General features: G+C 36.8%; 1 long non-coding RNA gene across 1 annotated transcript; it reads left to right on the plus strand.

The window, feature by feature from the left end:
- Nucleotides 1-2320: 2320 nt before the first annotated feature.
- Gm39527 lies at nucleotides 2321-26543 on the plus strand. Its single transcript, XR_878180.1, has 3 exons — nucleotides 2321-2386; nucleotides 12593-12666; nucleotides 26245-26543. It is a non-coding gene; the product is annotated as a predicted gene, 39527 (long non-coding RNA).
- The last annotated feature ends 107 nt before the right edge of the window (nucleotides 26544-26650 follow it).

A 26650-nucleotide genomic window follows, 5' to 3' on the forward strand; every position in this document is an offset into this window, starting at 1 on the left:
TTTAGTTTCTTTACATGCTCTCATTTTGTAACTTTATAGGCAACTAATTCATACTTTGGCCCAAATCAATTAAACTGTGGATAGAATACATAAATATTTGAGAAGTTTCATGATTTATTTAAGTAATTTGCTAAAATTGAACTCTTATCTTTTGAAAGAAAGTGTTCACTCTTATTCTTTTGCTAATGTTTTCCTCAGTATCTACATGTGACAAAATGCATCAAACACTACACATTTTGTAAGCATGCACATTTTGTTGTTTTTCTTTTCTAAGATGACACTACCTCCAGAGATGAAAAAAAAAAATAAAAAGGGGTAAAGACATTTGAAAGGACAGGTATAATATTTTAAAGTTCCCTATAGAGTGTAGATCATGTTCCTTGCTTTATTGAAAGCATTGGAGGCAGACAAATCCATAACCTAACTCAATCTCCAAAGTCCAATGTTTTGAAGGAATTAGGCTATCAGTGCCACATTTTTGGAGGGAGCTTTAAACACTTTTATTTTCCTTCGGGTGCTAATAAGGACTTTATTTAGACAGGTTCGCATGTACCCAGTCTGGCCTGGAACTTGCTTTGGTCCTGCTGTCTCTACTTTCCAAGTGTATTTCCAGGATACTAGACATGCAACCAGTTTATGCACTGCTGGGGTTCAAACCTGGGGTTTCATGCATGCTAGACAAGCTACATCCCAAGCTTCTTCTGATATGTTTTATTAGGGTGTTTGGCCATTCTGAAGGTCTTTTAATTGCTTAATATAGGGTAGGGTATAAGAAACACCTAGTTGGTAGGTGTCCTATAAGTGATGTGCTATTTGTTGGGATGATACTGATGACCACATAACTTTCATTCTGTAGGTTCTACAGTCCATTTCCTGAAGCAGAATTCCTGCACCCTGCCAGAACACACATAGAAACACTCAACCCTGAGGGCTGGGAAAATGGCTCTACATTTGCTCTACACACATAAAAAGACCTGAATTTAAATCCCCAGCACCCACAAGCAGATCCCAGTAATCTAGCATTGTGTTGTGGGGTCAGGTGAATCCCAGAGATTGCCTGGCTGAATTGGCTCTGACCACTTCATGAATGAACATGAGCATATGTACCTGCATATTCTCATAGATGCGACCTCCCCACCCATGAAATGTCCCTTTTCATCCTTGGCCTGTGAGATAAAGCATCAGGAGAAAGCCTGTCTTCAGGCTTTTTTCATGCTAGCTCCATCATAATCCTTCATTGTCTGCAGGTCTTAGATTTTCTTGTCTGGCTCCCACCTCTATAGGAGCCAATACTTCCTGTTTCTTATATACCCATGTTTCTTCCTACTTCCCCCACCCTCTCCTTCTTTCCCAGCCCCCTTTCCCTCCCATTCTTTCCTCCTTTGCTCCATCAGAGATTCTCAGGGACAGATAGTTTTCATATCAGATTGATTTTATTTTCACCAGAGTCAAAGCAGTGTGTAGTACTTATATTTTCAGACTACACAGTTTGGTATTGCTTAGCTGACAATCCTTTTCACAGATTTCCAGGTCGGCATGCTGAGTCTACTGGCATTCTTAATCACTTGTTGAAATCCTGGAGCTCTCAGTGCTGCTATGTTTGGGCTTCTTCCCAGTACCTGTTGACAACTTTCCAACAAATGGTGGTAGTGACCCAATAGTTCTTTCCCCTCGCCTTTATTGGTCCTTGTTTTTTTTTTTTTTTTTTTTTTGTTTTGTTTTTCTTTTTTTGGTGGTGTAGTTTTCTTAGAAGCCTTTCTTTTAGGAATGCTTGACAGTGTTTCCTTGCTTTGACCTTGTTTCCTTGCTCTTCTTCTTAGGCTTTTGCACCTGGAAGTTCAACAGAGTAGGGTGACAAGGGCACATCAGTCTTCGAAAAGCTAGAATAAGTGAGGGGATTGTAGAAGGGCTATGGGTTGAGAAGGGAGCAAATGCCAGGCCAAGAAAGGGTTAGGAGTTCTGGAGGACGGGAAATCACCTGAGAAAGGACTATGCTTACCTTGGGGTTTCTTATCTTCTTGCTACATTTGGGACAGGGCTGACGATGGCAAATCTTCACTGTCTTGGGTTTGGATGCCGAAGTTGATGGCACAACATCCTGTGTCAGATAGTGCGTCTTCTTAGTTGCTTTCACCATCCTGATGCCTTGTGGTGGTCTGGTCCAGAGCTCTCAGAGGCACTGTCTTATGAACCCACCCTGAACAATGGGAGGCCACACCCCTGAGTCCTGATTGGTCAGCAAGTTCCTTCTCAGCTAATAGTGGCTGAGGAGCTGCTTTGACATCACAAAGCACCTTGCTGCCTGATGGGAGCAGGCGTTAGGGTGGAGATCACTCTGGTTGAGGGAGATGCTATGAAGGCAATAGTGGCTGGATACAGACTCGAGGTATTTTTCGAACATCTCCAAGAGACTCGTGTCTCCCTTTTTTATATCCCCATCTTCAGTTGTAATAGAACATGTGGCAGTGGGTTTGCCCCCTTCAACTCTTCAACTCTTCCTGAAACTCCCTCACCCCCATTCAATGGTTCATTCTGTCATATCTCCTCCTTAGTTATTAACACTTAGCTAGATTTTGGCATATTATACCTTCCAAATTTAATTCAACATTCTTTCAAAAAATTTGAAGTATCATTGTATATGTGAATCACCCCCATAAGTGAAAAACAAATATATATATATATATGAATGAATATCTTACTACCTGGTGAATTTGGCATTTGAAACTGACATTTTTGGTTACATAGTGTAATGGCTAGTTTTAAAAATCATTTTATTTACATCCCAAATGTTGTTCCCCCCTTCCTGGTTCCCCCTGTCCCTGATTTCCTGACCCAATTCCCCCTCCCCTTCTCCTCTGAGAGGGTGCCCCCCTTGACTGTTCCCCTTCTCTGGGACATCACATCTTTACAGGATTAGCCACACCCTCTCCTACTGAGGCCAGATAAGGCAGTCAGTCCTCTGCTACATATGTGCCAGGGTCCTCTGACCAGCCGGTGTATGCTCTTTGGTTGGTGACTTAGTCTCTGGGAGATCTCAGGGGTCCAGGTTAGTTGAGACTGTTGGTCTTTCTATGGGGTTGCCATCCCGTTCAGCTGCTTCAGTCCTTCCCCAAATTCTTCCATAGGAGTCCCTGACTTCAGTCTAATCATTGGTTGGCTATAAGTACCTGCATGTGTATCAGTCAGCTGCTGGTAGAGACTCTCAGAGAACAGCCATGCTGGGTTCCTGCCTGTTCACATCCACCTCCCAACCCTGAAAACTGCCTATCCCCATTCATTCTTCTGGACCTCTGGGCTTCTCTCCTGTCTCCCCCAATACTTGATCCTGCTCCTAATTTTCACTCTCCTCCCTGTCTCACTCAAGTCCTTCCCTTTACCTCCCATTATTATTTTGTTCTCCCTTCTAAGTGGGATTGAAGCATCCTCAGTTGGGCTTGCCTTCTTGTTTAAAACCTTAGGGTCAGCGGGTGTATTCTGTGCTTTTTGGCTAATATCTATTTATCGGTGAGTATTAGCCATTTGTCATTTTGGGTCTGGGTAACCTCACTTAGAATGGTATTTTCTAGTTCTATCTACTTTCTGCAAAATTTATGATGTCCACATTTTTAATAACTTTATATTATTTAATTTTATAAATGAACCACAATTTCTGTATTCATTCCTCAGTTCAGAAACATATGGGTTGCTATCAGTTTCTGGTTATTATGAATAAGGCTACTATGAACACAGTCATATTTACATGTCATTGTGGTATGATGGGGGATATTTTGTGTATATGTCCAGGAGTAGTATAGTAGGGCCTTCAGGTAGAAATATTTCCAATTTTTTGAGGAACTGTCAGATTGATTTCCAGTGTCCTTGTATAAGATTGCAATCCTACCATCTATGGAAATAGCCTGGAACACATTGGCACAAGAAAAATTTTTTTGAGCAGAACACCAATGGCTCAGTCTCTAAGATCAACAATTGATAAAGGGGACCTCTTGAACCTGAAAAGTTTCTTTATGGCAAAGAACACTGTCAATAGGACAGTGGCTATCTACATATTAGGAAAAGATTTCTAAAACCCTACATCTGATAGAGGGCTAACATCTTAACTATATAAAATATTCAAGAAGTTTGACCCCCAAAAAACCAAATAACCTAATTAAAAATGGGATACAGAGATAAACAGATAATTCTCAACAGAGGCATATTGAATGTCTGAGAAGCACTTAAAGAAATGTTCAAAGACCTTAATTATCAGGGAAATGCAAATCATAACAACCCTGAGATTCTACCTTACACCAATCAAAATGGCTAATATCAAAACCTCAAGTGACAGCACATGCTGGCCAGGATGTAGAAAAGGGGAAAAACAGATCTTTAGCAATATTAGTGGGTTTCATTGAGATGGAACATCAAATTAAGCAAATTGTCTACAGTATCAGAAAATCTCATTCATTCAGAACAGGGCTTTTACATGATAGGGATAAAAGGGAATATAGCACTTTAGCAACACTAGTTCATAGACATACTAATTAACACATTGTTTTCTAAAACATCAAAATTATTTGATTCATTTACATGAATGCCATGCATGCTGACATTAACAACCACATTTTAAAAAAGGATATATATGACTGAAACAGACTCAGATACCCATAGTCAAATGTTGGATGGAGGTTCTGGGGGGGGGGGAAGACTCTTATGGAAGAGTTGATGAAGGATTGAAGGACCTAAATGGTATAGGAACTCCACAGGAAAACCAACAGAGTCAACTAATTTGAACTTCTGGGAGTTCTCAGTGACTGAGTCACCGACCAAAGATCATGCATAAGCTGGAACTCTGCTCCCTGTAATATGTAGCTGATGTGTAGCTCAGTCTCCATGTAGGTCCCCCAACATCTGGAGCAGGGTAGGAGTTGTCCCTAAAGCTAGTGCATGTCTGTGGGATCTTTTGTCCAACAGGGATGCCTTGTCTGGCCTCAGTGGGAGAGATAACACCTAATCCTGCAGAGACTTGATGTACAGGGGTAGGGGAATACCCAGGGCCCCTCACTCTCAGAGGGATGGGGCAAGGGGTTCTGGAAGGGGTGACTGGGAGGGTGACAGCGATCCGGATGTAAACAAAGAAAGGGAGAGAAAGAGAGAGAGAGAGAGAGAGAGAGAGAGAGAGAGAGAGAGAGAGAGAGAGAAAACCACAACAAAAGATACATCAATATGATACAGAACTGTATATAATGTTTTTAAAGTGAATATCAAAAACAGACAGTAGTTATAATTTAGCACTATTTATAAAAATGCTACAGGTACCTATTTAAAAACAGTTTCAAGTTTTTGATCTATAGGTATGTGTGCATAGAGTTTAATAATGTACACACAATGATTTTTACTAAAAAAGATTTTTACTTGTAATTGGAAAACTGCCCTAGAAATATCCTATAAATCTTCATTAAATTGGTTGAATAAATTACAGCACACATGTACAATATATAGCCATTTAAAAAAGGACTCACCCCAAATGTGTTCAAATACGTAACACTCTCACTAAAGTAGTATAATTAATTAAAATTAAAATACTATCAGCTGCAGGTTTAATATGATTAATATATCACAACAAAAGAGCAATAATGCTTACAAAATAGGAAAACTCACAGCAGCTCTCATACTTTGTAGTATAAAGTCTTCTGTATAGATTTTTGAGACTGATAAAGATTTTTAAAGTTAGTTCATTATTGTCTCATATATTACATTCCAACCAAACTTTCCATTTCTCCTTCCCTCCCAGTATGCCCTACTCAGCCCTCCACCTCTATCTACTTCTCTTCCTTTCTTTTCAGAAAAGGGGAGGCCTCCCAGGGATATCAACCAAACAGAGCATATCAAGTTGCCATAATACTAGGCACCTCCCCTCATATTAAGGTGGACAATGGAACTCAGTAGGAGGGAAAGGGTCCCTAAAGCAGGCAAGAGAATCAGGTACAGCCCCACTCCCACTGTTAGGAGTCCCACAAGAATACCATGTTATATAACCATAACAATAAGCAGAGGGTAGGTTAGACCCACACAGGCTCCATGGTTGTCTGCTCAGTCTCTGTGAGACACTCTGAGCCCAGGCTACTTGATTTTGTGGATTTTATTTTGGTGTCCTTGAGCCCTCAAGCTTCTCCTTCCATGTCTTTCTCAGGCTTCTCCCCAAAGCTCTGCCTAATGTTTTACTGTGTGTCTTTGCATCTACATCATTCAGTTGCTGGTTGAAGCCTCTCTGATGATGATTATACTAGGCTTCCACCTATGAATATAGCATAATACCATTATGAATCATATCATTGACCTCTGGCTTGTTTGTCTTTGTTTTTTTGCCAGTCCTGTTTGGTTCTATCTTAGGTCTCTGGGCTGTGCAGCCTCTGGTTCCTGGCCCTCCAGGCAGTGTTGGATGTGGGCTTTCTATTGTGGCATAGGTCTCAGCTGGGCCACGTGGTGGTTGTTCACTCCCACAAATTCTTCACAAACCTTTACCACAACATATTTTGCAGGCAGGAAAAACTGCAGGTTGAACGCTTTTGTGGCTAATTTGGTCCCAATCCCTCTACTCCAAGCCTTGCCTGGTTACATGAGATAGCTCTTCTAGCTTCTATATCCTACATTTCTAGAAGTCTTAACTGGTGTTATCCTTGTAGATTCCTGGGAGTTTCAATTGCTCTAAGTATCTAGCTCACCCCCAAGATGCCGCCTTCCAATTCTGGCTGTCTCTCTCAGTACTCTCTCCCTCTATCTTCTCCTTACCTGATCCCTCCTGTTCTCCTCCTGACCCACCCTCATTCCACCCATGATATCTATGCTATTTCCTTTTCCCAGGGATATTCATGCATCTCCCTTTGAGCCCTCCTTGTTACCTAGTCTCTCGGGGTCTGTGGACGGCAGCATGATTCTCTTTTATTGTAGCTAATATCTAATTATGATTGAGTAAATACTCTGTTTGTCTTTCTGTGTCTGGGTTACCTCACTCAAAAAGGGATGTTTATTTTTCTAGTCCTATCTACTTGCCTGCAAATTTCATGGAGGTTTTTTTTTTCCTCTGTGGAGTAATACTCCATTGCATAAATGTACTACATTTTCTTTATCTATTCTTTGGTTGAGGAATACCTAGCTTATTTCCAGTTTTGGCCTCTTATGAATAAAGCTGTTGTAACATAGTTTAGCAAATGTTCTTGTAGTAGAATGGAGTGCCTGTTGGGTATGCACCCAGGAGTGGTGTATCTGGGTCTTGATATGAGAAACTGCCATTTAGATTTTCATGTAATTGTACAAGTTTGCACTCCCACCAGCATTGGAGAGGAGTTCCCTTTGCTCCACATTGTTTCAAGCATAAGCTGTTACTTGTAGTTTTAATCTCAGTCATTCAAACAGGTATAAGGTAGAAACTCATGTCCTTTTATTTTGCATTATCCTGATGGCTAAAGATGTTGAACAGTTCCTTTTTTTAGATATTTACTTTATTTACATTTCAAATATTATCCCCTTTCCTGGTTTCCCCTCTGAAAACCCCCATCCCCTCCTCCTCCCCCTGCTCACCAACCCACCCACTCCAGCTTCCTGACCCTGGCGTTCCCCTACACTGGGGCATTGAGCCTTCCCAGGGCCAAGGGATTCTCCTCCCATTGATGACTGACTAGGCCATCCTCTGCTACATATGCAGCTGGAGCCATGAGTCCCACCATGTGTGCTCTCTGGTTGGTGATTTAGTCCCTGGAAGCTCTGGGGATACTGGTAAGTTCATATTGTTGTTCCTCCTATGGGGCTGCAAACGCCTTCAGCTCCTTGAGTCCTTTCTCTAGTTCTTTCATTGGGGACCCTGTGCTGAGTCCAATGGTAGGCTGTGAGGATCATTTCTCGGCCATTCAAGATTCCTCTGTTGAGAATTCTGTTTAGATCTGTACCCCATTTTTAAATTGTGTTATTTGGTTTGTTTGTGTAACTTATTGAGTTCTTTATATATTTTGGATATTAGCACTCTGTCAGATGTAGCACTGGCTTTTAAAAAAAATCCCATTTAATGGTGTCCTTTGCCTTACAGAAGCTTTCCAGTTTCATTTATTAATTGCTGATCTTCTGTGCCAGTGTGTTCAGGGGTATTCCTTACTTTCTCTTAAAGGTTCAGTGTATCTGTTTTTATGTTGAAGACTTTGATTAACTTGGACTTGAGTTTTGTTCAGGGTGATAGGTATGGGTCTTGCATTTATCTTCATGCCAACATCAACTTAGACCAGCACCATTTGTTGAAGATTCTGTCTTTTCCCTACTGTTTTCCATATTTCTGGCTTCTTTGTCAAAAATGAGGTATCTGTAAGTGTATTTATGGTTGGATCTTCAGTTTGATTCCATTGAACAACCTGTCTGTATTTATACCAATACCATGTGTTTGTTATTACTCTAGTCCTGTAGTAGAGCTTGATAGCAGGGATGGAGATTCATCTGGAAGTTCTTTTATTGTACCAGATTGTTTTATCTATCCTGGATCTATTGTTTTTTTTTCCTTTTTCCTTTCTTTCTTTCTTTCTTTCTTTCTTTCTTTCTTTCTTTCTTTCTTTCTTTCTTTCTTTCTTTCTTTCTTTCTTCCTTTCCCATATAAATTTGAGTATTATTCTTTCAAGGTTGTGAAGAATTGTGTTGGAATTTTGTTGGGCATTACATTTAATCTGTAGGTTGCTTTTGGAAAGATTGCCATTTTTACTATGTTAATCCATGAGCATGGAAGGTCTTTCCATCTTCTGACATCTACAGTTTCTTTCTTTAGTGACTTTTTTTTCTGAAGTTTTTGTCATACAGGTCTCTCACTTGCTTGGTTAAAGTTACACTAAGATATTTTATAATTTTTGGTGGCTATTGTGAAGGGTATTGTTTCCCTGATTTCTTTATCAGCCAATTTATCATCTATATGTGAGACTGACAAAGATTTTAATGTAATGTTTTGCCTGTTCATATTTAATATATTAAGTGTTGAAAGTGAGAAGTCTTATTTATAGTTTATTGAAAACAATAAATAAACAACATGCTATATTAAAATCATATAAAAATCATCATACTTAATGTCAAGTTTAGTAAAGGACAGTATATTTACTTCTGCTTTTAATAGGTTGGGGTATGTTCCTTTGTCTGAAACATATGGAAAAATATCTGCTTTATTCAGATAAGTCATTGGAAAAATTTTGTAAACCATTGAGGATATATTTCCTGACACCAGTTCAAACTTGACTAGTGAAAATTTCTTGAAAAATTAAGTTTCTGTTTGGAATTTATAGCTACATTAAAATTTTATTTTTGTTCTGTCTTATTCTATTCCATTTAATTAAAATATGTTGATCATAATTTTAGAATATTTTTATCATAGAATATTGTAACAATGTGGGTCCTTTGAAAAATATTGGTTAACTGAACCATGTATTCATGTTATTTACTTCATTGTACAATATAAAATTGTTTTTTCCTAATATCACTTTGGAATTCAGTAAAAAAGTACTGAAAAACTATCAAGTAACTTTTTAGAATTCTAATTTTAGTTGGATTTGCAAATGTTTATCTCTGCAGAAGAATGATATTTATTGTTCTCCTACAAATGATAGACTCATTTTATTCATTTTCTGTGAAAATACCTGAGCAATCATAATTTGGCAGCTGTTATTTCAAGTTATCATGTTATTTACTCAATAAAGGAACTACTTCATTTGTTAAGTCAAACAAGTTCTTTCCTGGAGACAATAATTTTACTTTCACATTCAGCAGATGTACTTTATGAATATTTCATCCTTTGTCACACATAATGTGAAAAAATGTTTGTTTAAGGGTTATAATTTAATATGTTTTCAGATTTATTCATAAATTTATTTTAATTTATTTTTAATTGAAATGAAATTGTATCACTTCTTCTTCTCAGGTACATTCTTTCCAAACTAGTGCATGCCCCACCCAACTCTCAAATTGATAGCTTTTCTGTCTGATAGGTATAATTACATATGAATATGCATATGAATGTACAAGTAGATAAACATAACCTGCAAGTCTGTTTTTGTTGTTTGTGTATATAGGTTTTTCAGCCCAATCATTTTGAGTATAACCAATAAGGGGGCTTATACCCAGGATATGGTAATTTCCTTATCCTAGCAGCTATTAGTTACCTATAGAATTTCTGTCTATAGATAGGACTACATGAAGTTTCCCTTTTCCCTATTAATATGTTCACTGATAATAACAAGAGCATTTAAGGTAACATGTATTTATGGTTTTCTTGTGAGTGGAGTATGATTTTATATATATATATGTGTGTGTGTGTGTGTGTGTGTGTGTGTGTATAACAATGGGTTTCACTGTTTTGATTTAGGTTAAAGCATCAGCAATGTTATCTGATATTTCATCACACATGACATACAAAGCCAATGTATCAATATATTAACAGATACAACTTATTGTTTATTATTATATATTATATTTTCTCTATAATCTATGATACATTATGCTAACAAATTTTATTATATTATTTCTATAAGACACATGTTTTTATAAAGATAATTTGAACATAGAAGGCCATTTTGTGACTTCTCTAGAGAATCTCAGGTCACACTGGGTAGGATAATACCATACACAAAATTTTATTTTAGTCTTACTGATTTTTTTTTTTATTTTAGGCTATTTGAAACTGATATTTTATCATCGGTCATACTTGGTCATATAGTACAAAGTGAAATACAATAAATGATTTTTAAAATATTCTTAAACCTTTATTTCAGAGTCTAGTTTTGGTGAAACATATTTTTTTTTAGTTCAGTCATGGATACACATGCTTTTGCATACAGAATTATTAAGTTTTACTTTCTGGTGTAATAAACATCATAATCAAAAACACCTCTAGAATGGCAGAAACTGCTGGAAATCAAGATAAATTCAACCATGAGGATGACTGAAGATAGGAGCCTAGCATGGCTGTTGTCTGCGAGGCTCTACCAGCAGCTAACTGATACAGATGCAGATACTTAAAGCCAAGCATTGGACTGAGGCCAGGGACCCCTATGGAAGAGCTAGGGGAAGGACTAAAGGAGCTGAAGGGGATAGCAACCCCATAGGAAGACCAACAAACACTGTCAACTGACCCAGACCTCTGAGAGATCCCAGGGACTAAGATAACAACCACAGAGCATACGTGGGTTGGTCCATGGCCCCTGGCACAAATATTGTAGAGGAATGCCTTGTCTGGCCTTAGTGGGAGAGGGTGTGCCTAATCCCGTAAAGACTTGATGCCTCAGGAAAGAGAGGATGTGTGTTTGGGGTTTGGGAGAGGCACGGGTGGATGAATGGCTGAATGGGTGGGTGGGGAAGCACCCTCTCAGAGGCAAAATGGAAGGGGATGGGGTGAAGAACACTTGGAAGGGAGGACCGGGAAGAAGGGCAACACTTGGAACGTAAATAAATAAAACAATATAAAAACACCTCTGGAGTAGAAATGGTTTATTTGGATCATATGCTTAAGTTACACTTGCAAGCTATAATCATCACAGAGGAAACTCAGAGCAAAAACTCAGAACAGGAACTAAAGTAGAAAGCACTAAGGAATACTGTTTACTGGCGTGATGTCTGGCTTACTACTCAGACCAGAAACACCTGCTCAGGCATGGTGCCATCTACAGTGGACTAGACCCTCCAAAATCAATCATTAATCAATATAAGCTTTTACAGTCCTGGCCACCGGCCAATTTAATCTGGGTAAATGTACAATGAGTTTCTCTTGTCACAAGTGACTCTAGTTGTGTTGAATTGTCAGTAAAACTAACCAGCACAATCACTTAGTACAAAGTTTATTGAGTATTCTTCCCTATTACCTCTAAATTTTCCTTTCCACATTTCAACACCATTTTGCAAATTTTAGTGCTAAGGATGTTGGTACATTATCAATAAATACAATATGCAATTTTGAAAAAAAACAGCACTGAAGTACTTTGTTTGGATGATGTATAAGTGGTTTATTTATTGGTACAAATTGGTAGCAAATTTCTTGCTATATTAACAAAATATCCAGATGTTCAAGCAGCAAAAACTGCTATGACATCACCAACAGAGAAAGTAATTATGACTCACCAGCTTCTCAAGATTACAAATATTTTTTAAAAAATCATTTGATTTCATCAAATATAACTTTACTAAATTACACGTTTATAACATGGGTTTGATAGATAAATATACCTGTACATGCAGATGATTTGCAGAATGACTATGCCATAATACTGGCAAATTTGTTGTATGAACAGTAACTGACACAAAATGGCAGAGATAAAAGGGAGATTTTACAATGTGTACTGTTTCACCATGTTTACATGTTGTAAAAGCAAGATGCCACCATTTAGTATCTGGAAGCCTGGCCATATCCATAGGGAACTATTAAGGCTAGGTTGGCCTCTTGCAAAGATATTAAAAGGTATTATGGATATGTTAATTGATGTAGGAATCTTAATTCTAGACTAGAAAATTTCATGGGCAGAGGATTCTAGACTCTATAGAATGGAAAAGTCAAATTGAATATTAGTATGTATTTAACACTCTCTTTTCTATGTGTGGATGATAGGTTATATGATTTTATGATTCAGTCTCCTGTATTCTTGACTTCCTGCCATGGTGGACTGAATCTTGAACTGTGAGGTAACTGTATAATTTTCTTTCTAAAGTTGCTTTTATTAGAGTACTTAATGATAATGATTACAAAGGAAGCATCTATATTTGTATCTATCCATTAATCATTAATTTTAAATACATACCTAAAATATAAAATGTTCTTTATATATTGTTGTTTTTCCATAACTAATTGGTTATAATTGTACAGCTTCAGTGTTTTCTAGGAGCCTAATAATTTCCCCAAATTTTGTTCCCTACACCATGTATTATTTTTTGTGCTAGGAGTGGAGCCCAGGGTTTCTTTATACATGTTGTCTTAGGGTTTCCATTGTTGTGAAAAGACATCATGGCCAAGACAACTCTTCAAAAGGACAACATTTCTGAGATCTTCTTTAATTTCTTTCTTCAGAGACTTGAAGATGTTATCATACAGATATTTCACTTCCTTAGTTAGAGTCACGCCAAGGTATAAAAAATGTTCAACATCCTTAATCATCAGGAAAATGCAAATCAAAACAATCCTGAGATTCCACCTCACACCAGTCAGAATGGCTAAGATCAAAAAATCAGGTGACAGCAGATGCTGGGGAGGATGTGGAGAAAGAGGAACACTCCTCCATTGTTGGTGAGATTGCAAGCTTGTATAACCACTCTGAAAATCAGTCTGGCGGTTCCTCAGAAAATTGTACATAGTACTACCAGAGGATCCCACAATACCTCTCCTGGGCATATATCCAGAAGATGTCCCAACTGGTAAGAAGGATGCATATGTTCAAAGCAGCCTTATTTATAATATCCAGAAGCTGGAAAGAACCCAGATGCCCCTCAACAGAGGAATGGATACAGAAAATGTGGTACATTTACACAATGGAGTACTACTCAGCTATTAAAAAGAATGAATTTATGAAATTCCTAGGCAAATGGATGGACCTGGAGGGCATCATCCTGAGTGAGGTAACCCAATCACAAAAGAACTCACATGATATGTACTCACTGATAAGTGGATGTTAGCCCAGAAACTTAGGATACCCAAGATATAAGATACAATTTGCTAAACGCATGAAACTGAAGAAGAATGAAGACCAAAGTGTGGACACTTTGCCCCTTCTTAAAATTGGGAACAAAACACCCATGGACGGAGTTACAGAGACAAAGTTTGGAGCTGTGACAAATGGATGGACTATCTAGAGACTGCTATATCCGGGGATCCATCCTATAATCAGCTTCCAAACGCTGACACCATTGCACACACTAACAAGATTTTGCTGAAAGGACCCAGATATAGCTCTCTCTTGTGAGACTATGCCAGGGCCCAGCAAACACAGAAGTGGATGCTCACAGTCAGCTATTGGATGTATCACAGGGCCCCCAATGTAGGAGCTAGAGAAAGTACCCAAGGAGCTAAAGGGATCTGCAACCCTATAGGTGGAACAACATTATGAACTAACCAGTACCCCGGAGCTCTTGACTCTAGCTGCATGTGTATCATAAGATGGCCTAGTCGGCCATCACTGGAAAGAGAGGCCCATTGGACTTGCAAACTTTATATGCCCCAGTACAGGGGAATGCCAGGGCCAAAAAGTGGGGGTGGGTGGGTAGGGGAGTGGGGGGAGGGTATGGGGAACTTTTGGGATAGCTTTGGAAATGTAAATGAGGAAAGTAACTAATAAAATATTTTTTAAAAAAGGACAACATTTAATTGGGGCTGGCTTACAGGTTCAAAGGTTCAGTCCGTTATCATCAAGGCAGGAGCATGGCATTGTCTAGGCAAGCATGGTGCAGGAGGTGCTGAGAGTTCATCTTTATCTGAAGGCCACTAGGGGGTGACTTACTTCCATGCAGCTGGGAGGAGGGTCTCAAAGTCCACCCCCACATTGGCATCCTTCCTCCAACAAGGCCACATGTACTCCAAAAAGGCCATAACTTCTAATAGTGCGACTCCCAGTGCAAAGCATATTCAAACCACCACATATATGATCTAAATAATATCACAGAGCTTTCAGTCTATCCCCTCTACCCTGTCCTTTTGCCTCAGAAGCGGAATTATTCTTCAACTTGGTAAGATCTAGAATCACACTGGGAATAAATATCTGGACATGCCCGTATGAGATTTCATGGATTAGGATTACAGGTTACACACACACACACACACACACACACACACACACACACACAAGAAAGAACCGTATTAATGGTTCTCTGACTCTTGAATGTGGATGCAGTATCACCATCAGTCTCCCATATTTTTCCACCATGATGTTGCTTTTGTTGGATATTCTGTATCAAAAATTAGAAGAGTTAATAATACTAGACATACACCTATAGAATTTACTGTGTTTTCCTGTTTTTTTCTTTGTCTAGCCTTTGTCTGATCTTTCCTTTCAATGTACCCATTTTTTCCTTTTGAAATGGGATTGTTTATTCTATGCCTCTTATATTTCAACTATGTAAAGCGGTTTAGACACTACTACAGAGGATCATAGTTAAGAAGTTGAGTCTCAGAAGAAACTCTGAACAGACACTTTTGAAAAGGGTTGGAACTGTTATACTATGGTCAATTTTGAAGCAGGGCTGTTGCATTTATATTATAAGATTGCTAATATCCTATGCAGGAAGTAAGTGGATGGTTTTGACTTTTAAATGATATGTCTTGTGTCAAATTCACAAGATACAGACTTGTGATGGTTTATGTTGATTGTCAACTTGATAGGATTTTCAATATCCTTGAGAAAAAATGTCTGGATTTGCATCTGATGGATTTTCTAGATTAGGCTAATTGATATTGAAATACCTTTTGTGGATGATACCATTTTGTGGGCTAGGATCCCAGACTTCAGGAGGGAAAAAAAGAAAAAGTTTATTGAGCACAGGCATTCATTGCTCTGTGCTTTCTGATGCAATTTGGACTTTCTATGATGAATTTTATTCTTCAGATTATAAACTCAAATAAACAATTATCCCATCAATTTACTTCCTGTCTTTGCAACAGAAAAGTAATTAATGGCCTTGTAATCCCATTACTCCACTCCTTTCCTATACTCTTTGGTTTTTCTGCCATTGTACAGTTTGCACTGTGTTAATTTTATGCTGTTGATATAACAAACTGTAGTGTGTATAACTAAAAATGTATTATGAAACAGTATTTGGCAACAACATACTGAAATAAGTGTTAAATAAGATGGTCAATCTCCATTGTCATTATGACAGATTTAGAATCACCCGGAAGATGGCAGCCCATCATCATCGGTATTCCTTACATCTATGGGCATATTCAGAGGGTCAAGAATTATTTATTATGTTCTAATGGTTGCAAACTCTTCAACACTGAGAGGTAATGAGAAGAAAGGGTTTAGTTAAGTGATACCAATGAGCTCAATGGGCTGTGAAATTGGATTGGTAGTCCAGTATCTTGGAAATCATATTAAACTATGCAAATCTTAGAAATGTGACCATTAAACTGAACTTGGGAATCCAGGCATATGCACAAAAGGCTCTTTGATTTGTATGATAATCTAAATGTTAATATCAGATGGACTTTCAAAACTGATATTTTTTTATTATTTTTAATTGTGTGGGGCTGTGCGCTGGTGCCATGGTATAGGTCAGAGAACAACTATGAATTGGCTATCTCTTTTCTCCTTGTGATTCCTGTGAAACAAGTCTGGGTAACAGGGACCTCTATCTATTAAACCAATTCACTGGTTCTAATTTGATATTCTGAAGTTCCTGTTACAACCAACTGTATAGCTAAAATTCCAATTGTTGTCATTATTATGGACAATGTTGGTAGAAAAAAATATAAGGCACTATAGGAAAATACTATTCAAATAACTCAAGTAGTAGAATGTAAAGAAAAATTAACCTCGACAAAGCTAATTTCCTAAAATCACAAAGACTAAATATCTTCTGACTATAGTAGACCTATAGTCATATCATGAAAATCTATTTTAGCAAAATAGCAAAACAAATATTTTCACTTCTTAAATAGAATGCATACTTAAAACATATGTTGAGAAATTCATTACTAAAGAATTCCACTATCATTTAAATATCAAATTTGAAGATGTATTATTGAATACTCAGTTTACCAAATAATGTTATAGCAATTAAAATGACCTTATTGAACATTGCTCAACATATATCTACTGAAGTGGATGCTCACAGTCAGCTATTGGATGGATCACAGGGCCCCCAATGGAGGAGCTAGAGAAAGCACCCAAGGAGCTGAAGGGGTCTGCAACCCTATAGGTGGAACAACAATGTGAACTAACCAGTACCCCCAGAGCTCGTGTCTCTAGCTGCATATGTATCAGAAGATGGCCTAGTCAGCCATCATTGGGAAAAGAGGCTCCTTGGTATTACAAACTTTATATGCCCCAGTACAGGGGAGTGCCAGGGCCAATAAGTGGGAGTGGGTGGGTTGGGGAGCAGGGTGGGGGGGAGGGTATAGGGGGCTTTCGGGATAGCATTTGAAATGTAAATGAAGAAAATACCTAATAAAAATTGGAAAAAAGAAAGGACTTGACATCGTACTTAGTAGATATATATTGAGCAATGTTCATAGCCACATTATTATAGCCAATTAATGAAAACAACCAAAATTTGATTCAACAGATAAGAGAAAAATTAAAATGTAGTAATACACCCAATGAAATACTACTCAGCTTAAACAAAACAAAATTCAGGAAAATGGAGGGTCCTAGAAATCGATGGTCATATTGTGATAACTCAGGCCTCAAAAATAAAAACCTTGTGTTCTCTCTCATCTGCTGCTGACAGTGCTTCCCACGAGAATCATGGACTCACAAAAACTCTAGTGCCAAGCATGAGAAACCCCCTTTCTGGTGGTTGGTCATATGATTCCCTACGCATTATAAACTATTGATGTAACACCTGTTTTTGGTTTTTGGTTTTTGTTTGTTTGTTTGTGTGTGTGTGTGTGTGTGTGTGTGTGTGTGTGTGTGTGTGAGATAGTTTCCACTTGTTGTAAAGAGAGGCTTCTTTGCTGAGAGGAAATAGCTATATCTATCTGTGAGTATAAGCATAAGATTTGGAATATAATTAAGAATTATGTTGATCAAAGAAGTGGAGTATTACATACATTTCTAAAGTTCATGACCTTATTAGCTCCAGAAAGCTAGGCATGGTTTCTCTGCTATTGAGTGGGTCTTAAGTTCAATTAGACAGCTGTTAGTTACCACCAACATGTGAGTACCAATTATTGAACATATAGGCAGATATTACACTGATGGTATTTGTCATGGTTCATAGGTGTTGCAATTGGATAGGACTATTTAATAGTTTCCATCCCTTGGTAGCTTGCATGGTATTTTGGAGCTATGGAAACTATACTTCAAAAAAGAGGCTTCCAGTTTTGGCTTAGCTAAAATCATCTGAGTCCTTATGTCCTAAGTGTATGGAGTCTTCAGCAAGGACAGCCCATCCTCAACTGCTGAGTAAAAATAAGACAAAACAAACAAACAAACAAACAAGATACAGACATCAATAGATTCTGTGTAGCCTAATCTCACTGGATGAATCTACATGAGGGATCTTGCATCTATGGCTCAGGGAACATCATGAAAGGGAATAGCATGTAAGACTAGACAAAAAGATTGTTAAGTGTTAGAATATCAGAAATTCAGCTGTGAAATTGTTTCTCTTAGAAATCACTGTATATTGGGATGTAAATAAATAAAATAATAAAAAAGAAATCATTGTATAAACAAGACTTAAAAATGACAATATCAATGGACAAGTAAGCATGGAAGGGAACAAACTTTTTGGGGTCCTTGTCATAGACAAAGAACAATAGGTACCTAATGATTGCTAAGAGAAAGAAAATTAGCTTTTCCCAGAGATGTGAACCCCTTTTTTGTTGTCCAATGTAGAATAAGGCTTGAATCGCAAACAGCAAAAAACAGACTCAGGATGTTTTATATACATATATATACATATATATATATGTATATATATGTATATATGTGTATATATATTTCTGCATACATATACATGCATATACATACACATCAATGTAATAATAATAATCAAAGTAAAGAGACTATTAATTGAGAGTCAAGGGAAACGGGGATGCCCACATTTATCAAATTTAATAAACATTACTGCAGTCAGTGGATACAGAAAGGAGGCATTCTCATGGTTTATGACTATATCTTTTAGTATAAAAAGTAAATATATAGGGGCTGAAAGTAAGATGAAATATTTCAAAGAGATCTCATAGGATACCTCTATTAGCAAAAATATTTATGTCATTTTTTGCTGTTAAGCATTTAGCTAATTTTACTATGATATTATTATCTTGGCAAAGGCATCTGATGTTGTGCATCACCCTAATGTAGGGAAATATGATGAAGCAGAAATCAGAGAAAGGGAAACTATTTGGCAGTGCCACATAGCCTAGATCTGGTTCAAGCTGTGAAAAGAACATTTTTGCTTTAATTATGTCACAACAAAATTGTTATTTCGCTGTGTCTGAATAGCTGTTCTTTCACAATAGCAATTTGTTCATTCTGATTCTTTATATTATGCAGGTTAATGCATGTTTACATCTGTGGAAGCACTGAATATGTATCCTCTCAGAATAAATTAATTCCCAAACCAATATGTATCCTTATGCTGTCATTATTTCTTTCCCATTAATGGAACAAGTGACCACAACAATACTTATACAAACAGTGGCAGCTGGCACAGGGAACACTGTGTCTATCATATTAACATTTGCTACATCAATAGATTATTTTTTTCAAAAATGAAGCTTAGTGTAATATTTTGTTTCCAGGGCTCTTTGTGTTCATTTTTTATTTATTTTTTCAAGAGTTTCCAGGCCTACATCTCATTCTGATACAAGGTGTTATTCGATCATGCCATAATATAAGGCAAACAACAGATCAGAAAATTAATATTGACATAAAGATAATAGCACAAAGTAGGTTCTTCACCATGACTGACTAAGATCAGGCCTTTATCTGTCTAAACAGGCACCTATAAAAAGCATATTAACCATTTTTCCCTTCTGTACTCTATCTTACATGCCCACAATCCATAGCTTCCTTACCCTTAATACATTCTACCCCAGAATACCTTTCTAAAACACATTTTTATTTACATCCATTCTAACAGTTTTCTCCAATCCCAACAGTGACTCAAAATTGTTAATTGAATCATATGCAAACTCCTGATAGACATCCAACAACTTCTAATAGCTGGGTCCTGCAGTATACCATAGGATTTCAGAGCCACCAACAATACCCTGACATGAATACAATCCAGCCATTAATTTTCTTTGTGATCTTGAGCAAATATATACTACAGTTATCTCATCTGTGAAATATAGCGAGCACATGACCACATGATCATTTTAAGAACAATAAATTATACAATAACTTGGAAAATTTCATACAAATATCCGGCTCTTCTTATATTTAAAACCATCACACCTGATTTTATTTATTTTTGCTTATTTTATTTGATTTATTTTTCCTTCTTACAGAAATACATATCACTTTATCAAGTCAATTCCTTATATGCTCCTCCAGCTGCTGCAGGACCATTCATTCTATATTCCCGTCCTAATTTCGTTTTCCCCATCTCTCTTTCAAGCATGCACACACACACACACACACACACACACACACACACACACACACACAAACAAACAAACATACACACATACAAAATTCTAACAAACACCGAAGAAAAAAATTAATATTAATAGAAATCTTACCCTTCTCAAGGGGCCTTACACAGAAGTGATCTTGGTTAAACTAAATGTGTATTAGAGTCAATAGAGGACTTTAATTTTTATGGGCATTATTTATTTTTGCTCCACAAGCATATTTACAAGAGTGCTAAAAGAAGAACAAGAAAAGAAAGCAGAAAAAGAAAAGTGCGAAGTACATAGCCACTTTGAAAATTGTTTTGGCAGTTTCTCACGAAATTTGGAATAATTCTACCACAGTACCCAGCTATACCACTCCTGGGTATATATGCAAAATATGCTCCACTACACCACAAGGAGACTTGCTCAACTAAGTTCATAGCGGCTGTATTTGTAATAGCCAGAAACAGGAAACAAACTAGATGTCCCTCAACTGAAGAATGTATAAAGAAAATGTGATATATCTACACAATGGAATACTAGTCAGATACTAAAAAGAAAAATATCATGAATTTTGCAAGAAATGAATGGAATCAGAAAGACTCATCCTGAGTAAGGTAACTAAGACCCAGAAAGATACTTGTGGTATGTACTCAGTTAAGTCGACATTAGCCACAAAGTACAGAATAACCATGCTACAATTCACAGACCCAAAGAAACAGGGTAAAAAGGAGGACCCAGAAGAGTCCTCCTTTTTACGAATATGTGAATCTTCCTCAGAAGGGAAAACAAAATAATCATGGGAGGTGGAGAGAGAGGGAGGGGCAATGGGTGGGAGAGGGGGGTGTGCAGGGGAATGAGGATGGCAATTAGGTGTGAGGAGAGGGGATTAGGAGAGGGCTGAAAGTGAGAGCTGAAATCAGTGGGGACATCTCTGGGACTAGCTGTAGGATTGGGAGAGAGGAGGTTACTGGGATTCTTTAGGGTAACTGTAGTTGAGATTCCTATCAGAGCAGGATATAGAGACAAAATAGCTTCCTCCCGTAGCCAGATGAAACTTAAAGTGGAGGGAAGGGGACTTCAAACCATCCACAAAACCTTTAACCCAATATTTGTCCTACCTACAAGATAATCAAGGATAAAGATGGTGCAGAGACTGAGGGAATAGCCAACCAATTACTGCCCCAACTTGAGACCCATTCTATGAGAGAGAGCCAACCCTTGACACTGTTAATGTTACTCTGCTTTGCTTGGAGACAGGAATCTAGCATAATTTTCTCCTGAAAGGCTTATCCAGCAGCTGATGGAAATAGATGCAGATACCCACAGCCAAACATCACGGGGAGCTTGGAGAGTCTTGTGAAAGAACCTAGGATAGAGTTGAGCTACCTGGAGGGGTCAAGGACACCATAAGAAGACATACAGAGTCAACTAACTTGGGCCCATGGGGGTTCACAGATACTGAACCACAAATTAAAGAGCATGCAGGTTTTGGACCTAGGCCCCCTATACATTTGTAGCAGATATGCAGCAAAATTGGAAATTGGAGCAGAGGCAGTCTCTGACTCTGTGGCCTGACATTGGATCCCCTTCCCCTAACTGGTCCTAAGTTGGTCCTCAGTTGGAGAAGAAGTGCTTAGGCCTACTGTGACTGGATGGATATCCCAGGGTGGGATGGTATCTAAGGGGAGGTGTTGGGGACTTTTCCTTCTATGAAGAGAAGGGGAGGGGTTATTGGTGGAGGGATTTATAAAGGTGGGCCTGGGAGGGGAAGAGGGATGAGGGGCATGATTGTTATGCAAAGCCAATAAGTAAGTAAGTAAATGAATAAATAAATAGAAAAAAGTCAAAGGTTTACTTACAAGGTTAAGTCAATGTTACAAATTTATAGATACATATGATGAGTAAATCTTGACATATAATAAACATTAAGAGGACTATAATTTATATTGTATCATGCATAGTCAATTTCTATAGAAAGTAGACTATAAATATTCATAACAGTTGTCCTAAAACAAAAAGTATTGTCTATGTAAAGTGGCATCATTAGTTATGAGTTCATAACTCATAAATTAAAAACTAATATTAAATATCTTCACTATACACAATAATATTATATCTTAATTCTCTGAGAATGGGGTGATAATAAGGGGACTACAAAGGAGTATAAGGGAATATTATGGAGTGGTTAGTATACTATGTTCATCATACTATTTTAGGCACCTATAATCTAGTATCAGTAAATCATATCTCAATGAAAATATTTTAAAATCTTGCATTAAACTTACCTGGTATACACACACACACACACACACACACACACACACACACACACACACACATATTTGATACTGGGTCTTGCTATGAAACAATAGTGTGTCTGGCACTCCCTATGTTACCCGAAGTGTACATTACCTTATAGTAATCTTTTTTACATTAATTTCCCAAATCCTGTACTTACAGATTTATATCACCACAGCCAAGCTCAGTCCTTTAAATACAAATTGTAGCACCTGCCATATTTTAGTTTCAGTATATTCAAAGTAGGATTTGATAATTCTAATATAATTATACAAAAGTTAAAATACAAAATAGTATTTCTTCGGAAGACTGTTATTAGAAAAAACCTTATTTCTTTCACCATTTAACTGAAAGAGAAAGAACAAAACAAAGACTAATGTAGAAATAAGAAACAAATCAACCACATGCTAAGTGTGAACATTGTATACTGATCTAATCAGTACAACTACACACTACTGAGGAGATAATTGAAGTAACTGGGTTTTTTTAAAATAATACTGGGCTTGTTGTAATATATAAATATGATCATAGAATTATTTATATTGCTTTAAGTCCATAGAAATGTACGTAATTTATGGATAACATACTGGTATGGATAGTATATATTTTATGATTTGTATGCAATTTAATTATTTGATTATATTTCCCAAGGGCTAAATTATGACTAAGAATAATTGGAGGTGTTGAAACTTTTGAGTTGATATGGTAGAAGGTCCTCATTGTTTTAGAGATACCCTTAAGGAGATTTTGGATGTCTTTTGGGCTCTCTTCTGACATCTTTTTTTTTTAATATTAGATATTAAACATACATTTGCACATGTCACTGGCCAAACATGGCTACACCCAGAAACACATCTTCTTAGGTTACACTGTAATTGTTTGCTGCCATCTATGACCTTCAGCCTCTTGCCTGAGTCAGAAAATGTGGCACTCTGAATTTTTTGTCTGTAATACTCTGAGCTAAAATTCTACCTCCATACATTCAGTTTCCTTAAATATTTCATTGCACTAACACATACAATCTGCTTAAATGGAAGTTGAGGAGAGACAACTGGATAGGTACAAAATAAAAAGCGGCAAAATACTGGTTGTGAGTTCATTATTTTTCCCACTTTCCTTTGGAAACATGAAAATCCATCATAATATTGTCTTTATTATTATATATGTGTGAAATGTCAATAAGAAAAAGTTCATGTATATATGAATCTTTAATAATACTAAATGGCAATGGAACACCACAAAGCTATTGAAACCAAAAGGAATAATATAAAACTTTTAAATTTATTTTTACACACAACAGAGACAAATAGAAGGCAAGAGGAGAGATTGATGATTCCCTTGGCTGGTGAAGTTAGCCAACTCTTAATGTCAGGGTCAGTTCAATACAAATTAGATTTACATACAGTGTGTTTCTGAAATACAGAGCACAGCCAGAGACAACTTCACATAGACTCGGTGTAATTCCTTTGTAACTGCCTGAACCAGCTGTTATGATATTGTGTATTTCTTTATCCTCAGAGAGTAATACCCAGATTGCCAAAATCATCTACAAAATACCAGAATACTCGGGCTACTCAGCCCCAAATTACCTTACCACAAGTGGTAAGAAACTGTGCCATACATGAGACTGATGGACCTATCAGTGAATAGTATGAATATGTCATCTATATTTGAGTTTAAACTAGTTCAGTAAGGCTTTTGGCTTTATATCTTTCCATTTCTCTCTATTATATCTTGGAAGATAAAGGATATATTTAAGTCCATTTTCATTTTAACATATATTTTTAAAATGTCCTTCTCCGTTTTGTGTTTAAAACTAGAAAATTGGTCTTAACCATGCAAAACTACCTGTGGCTAACCATTTCTCATTAAGCTATACATTTTAACCACCTTAGTGTGATTTCTGACACATAGTAGGCAGTCAGACAAACAAAACAGAAGAAATAAAAGTATATGCACTCAACAAATTTTTAACTCAACATTTTTACCTGATTCATTTTTCTCTGCTTTGTTCTAAGTTTATATTAATTTCAAAATAAGAAGTGAGTCACTGCTTAATTTTATAAGCATTTAAAATTTCTGGCTAAATCAGTCTATCTATACATACATATATGTATACATACAGAGAAATGACTGTGTCAAAATGGCTATAGTCTACCCTTGTGAGGTATCTTGAAACCAATCACTGACTTTCTGAGTGTTTCTTCCTAAGGTAGTAGAAATATATCCTCTTGCTGTATTTTAGCAAACATTACTTTCCCAGGCTACATCCTTGAACCCAAGTCATAAATGAAACCTGCCTAATTTATGAGACAATTCAACTTGTTCTACTCAAGATATTTCTGTTAACATGATCTTAAATACTGGTTAAATATGCTATTGAGACTGACTTCCAATGTGGCAAAAGAAAAGTCCAATTGGGAATCTAAGTTAATTTGAATTATGTAGGTTTAAATTGTTTCCTGTGCAAAGAGGGCGAGGAGAAAATGGTATTGCTCATAATATGGATGATTTAGTATTGTTAATCTTCATATATATTGTATATATCAATATTTTGTTACATGAACAAGAGAGTGAACAACTAGACAGAGACATATTTAACTTATTTTTTTTTCCATAGTGCCCTTTTAATACCCATGTGTGTGTCTTTCTGTATTTTACTTAGGGGACATCCAGTACATATTTGACTTTAATGATGTTTCCAGTATTTTACAGTTAACAATGTTGCCATGTAATAGGAAAAAACAGTTTGTTTTCTTTCCAATTTTTCTTCTCTATGTCACTAGTTTAAGGAAAAATAATATGTACTAGATAGAAAACCAATCCATTCCTATTTACTTTGATTTCAACCTTTTATGTCATAAAAGCATGTGGCTTTATAGATGGATTTGAGGTACAAGTGTTTTTGTTTTGTTTTTTGTTGTTTTTTGTTTTTTTGTTTTTTTTACATTTTCCAGTTTTTCAAGCTACCCAATGCCAGTAATGGCTACTACCTCTTTTCTTTCATTCCTATTATTTTATTCATAGTTGTGAGTACTTGTACAAGACTTGTTTTTCTATTCCTGTTTTGAGAGTACAAATATATTTTTCTAATTATAAGAGTAATATAACTGTATCATAAAACTACAACAAAAAAAGGAGAGAAAAGTAACACCCCTAATTGTAAAAGCCTAATATGGGTACTATTATCATTTCGATGTATTTTACTTTCACTTTGTTTTACCTGTTCACAGAGTAAATTGTATATATATATATATATATATATATATATATATATTGCATTTTAATTTTTCTTCTGCTCTTTTGGTTTCTCATTATAAAAGGAGTCTATTTTATTACCTAGTCTTTGAAAGCATTTTAATGGAAAAATTATATAATAAAATTATATAATGATAAACTCTGGTAAAAAAAATGAAGAAATTTTTCCTATCCCATCAGCTGAATATAGCAGTTTAAAACTATTTTTGAGGTTTATTATCTCCTATTTATACTTGAACACATTTTTTTAAGTCAATTACTGTCCATAGGTTAAAAATACAGCTCTTTGCCATGCTATACCTGCTTTAGAGAGGTGCTAGGTCTACATCGCTATTGTTCCAAATTTCCATTTTCTCATTTCATCTGGATTCAACTTACTTCTTCAAGGACCGTTCTTTGTTACTAATTTTAATCTATTTCCTTTTTAGGTGTACAGGAGAGTGGATCGGAAAGTTCAACATTGCCATGCTCTTCCTCATCCCTCCTCGTCCCCCTGCCCTTAACATCTTGCATCAGTGTGGTGCAGTTTTTACATAGGAGGAAGCTACTGACAACAAGAGTCCACTCTGTCTTATAAGGTTCTGTGGTTCTTCCCATGTGATGTCTACATGTATCCATTAACAGAGTGTCACCTACAGACTACATTATAGTGCCTTACAAATCCCAGGTATCTTCCTTCTTATTCCCTTCCCCTTCCCTATTCCTGAAATCACCGTTCTTCCTGGTTTCCTCAGGTTTGCGTTTTCCTGCATATCACCTAGTTGGAATTATGAAGCATCTGCCTTTTCAGATTGGCTTTTTTCAGTCAGTAATATGTGCCATTACCTCCATATC

The sequence above is a fragment of the Mus musculus genome, chromosome X, assembly GCF_000001635.26.
Source record: "Mus musculus strain C57BL/6J chromosome X, GRCm38.p6 C57BL/6J".
NCBI lineage: Eukaryota > Metazoa > Chordata > Mammalia > Rodentia > Muridae > Mus > Mus musculus.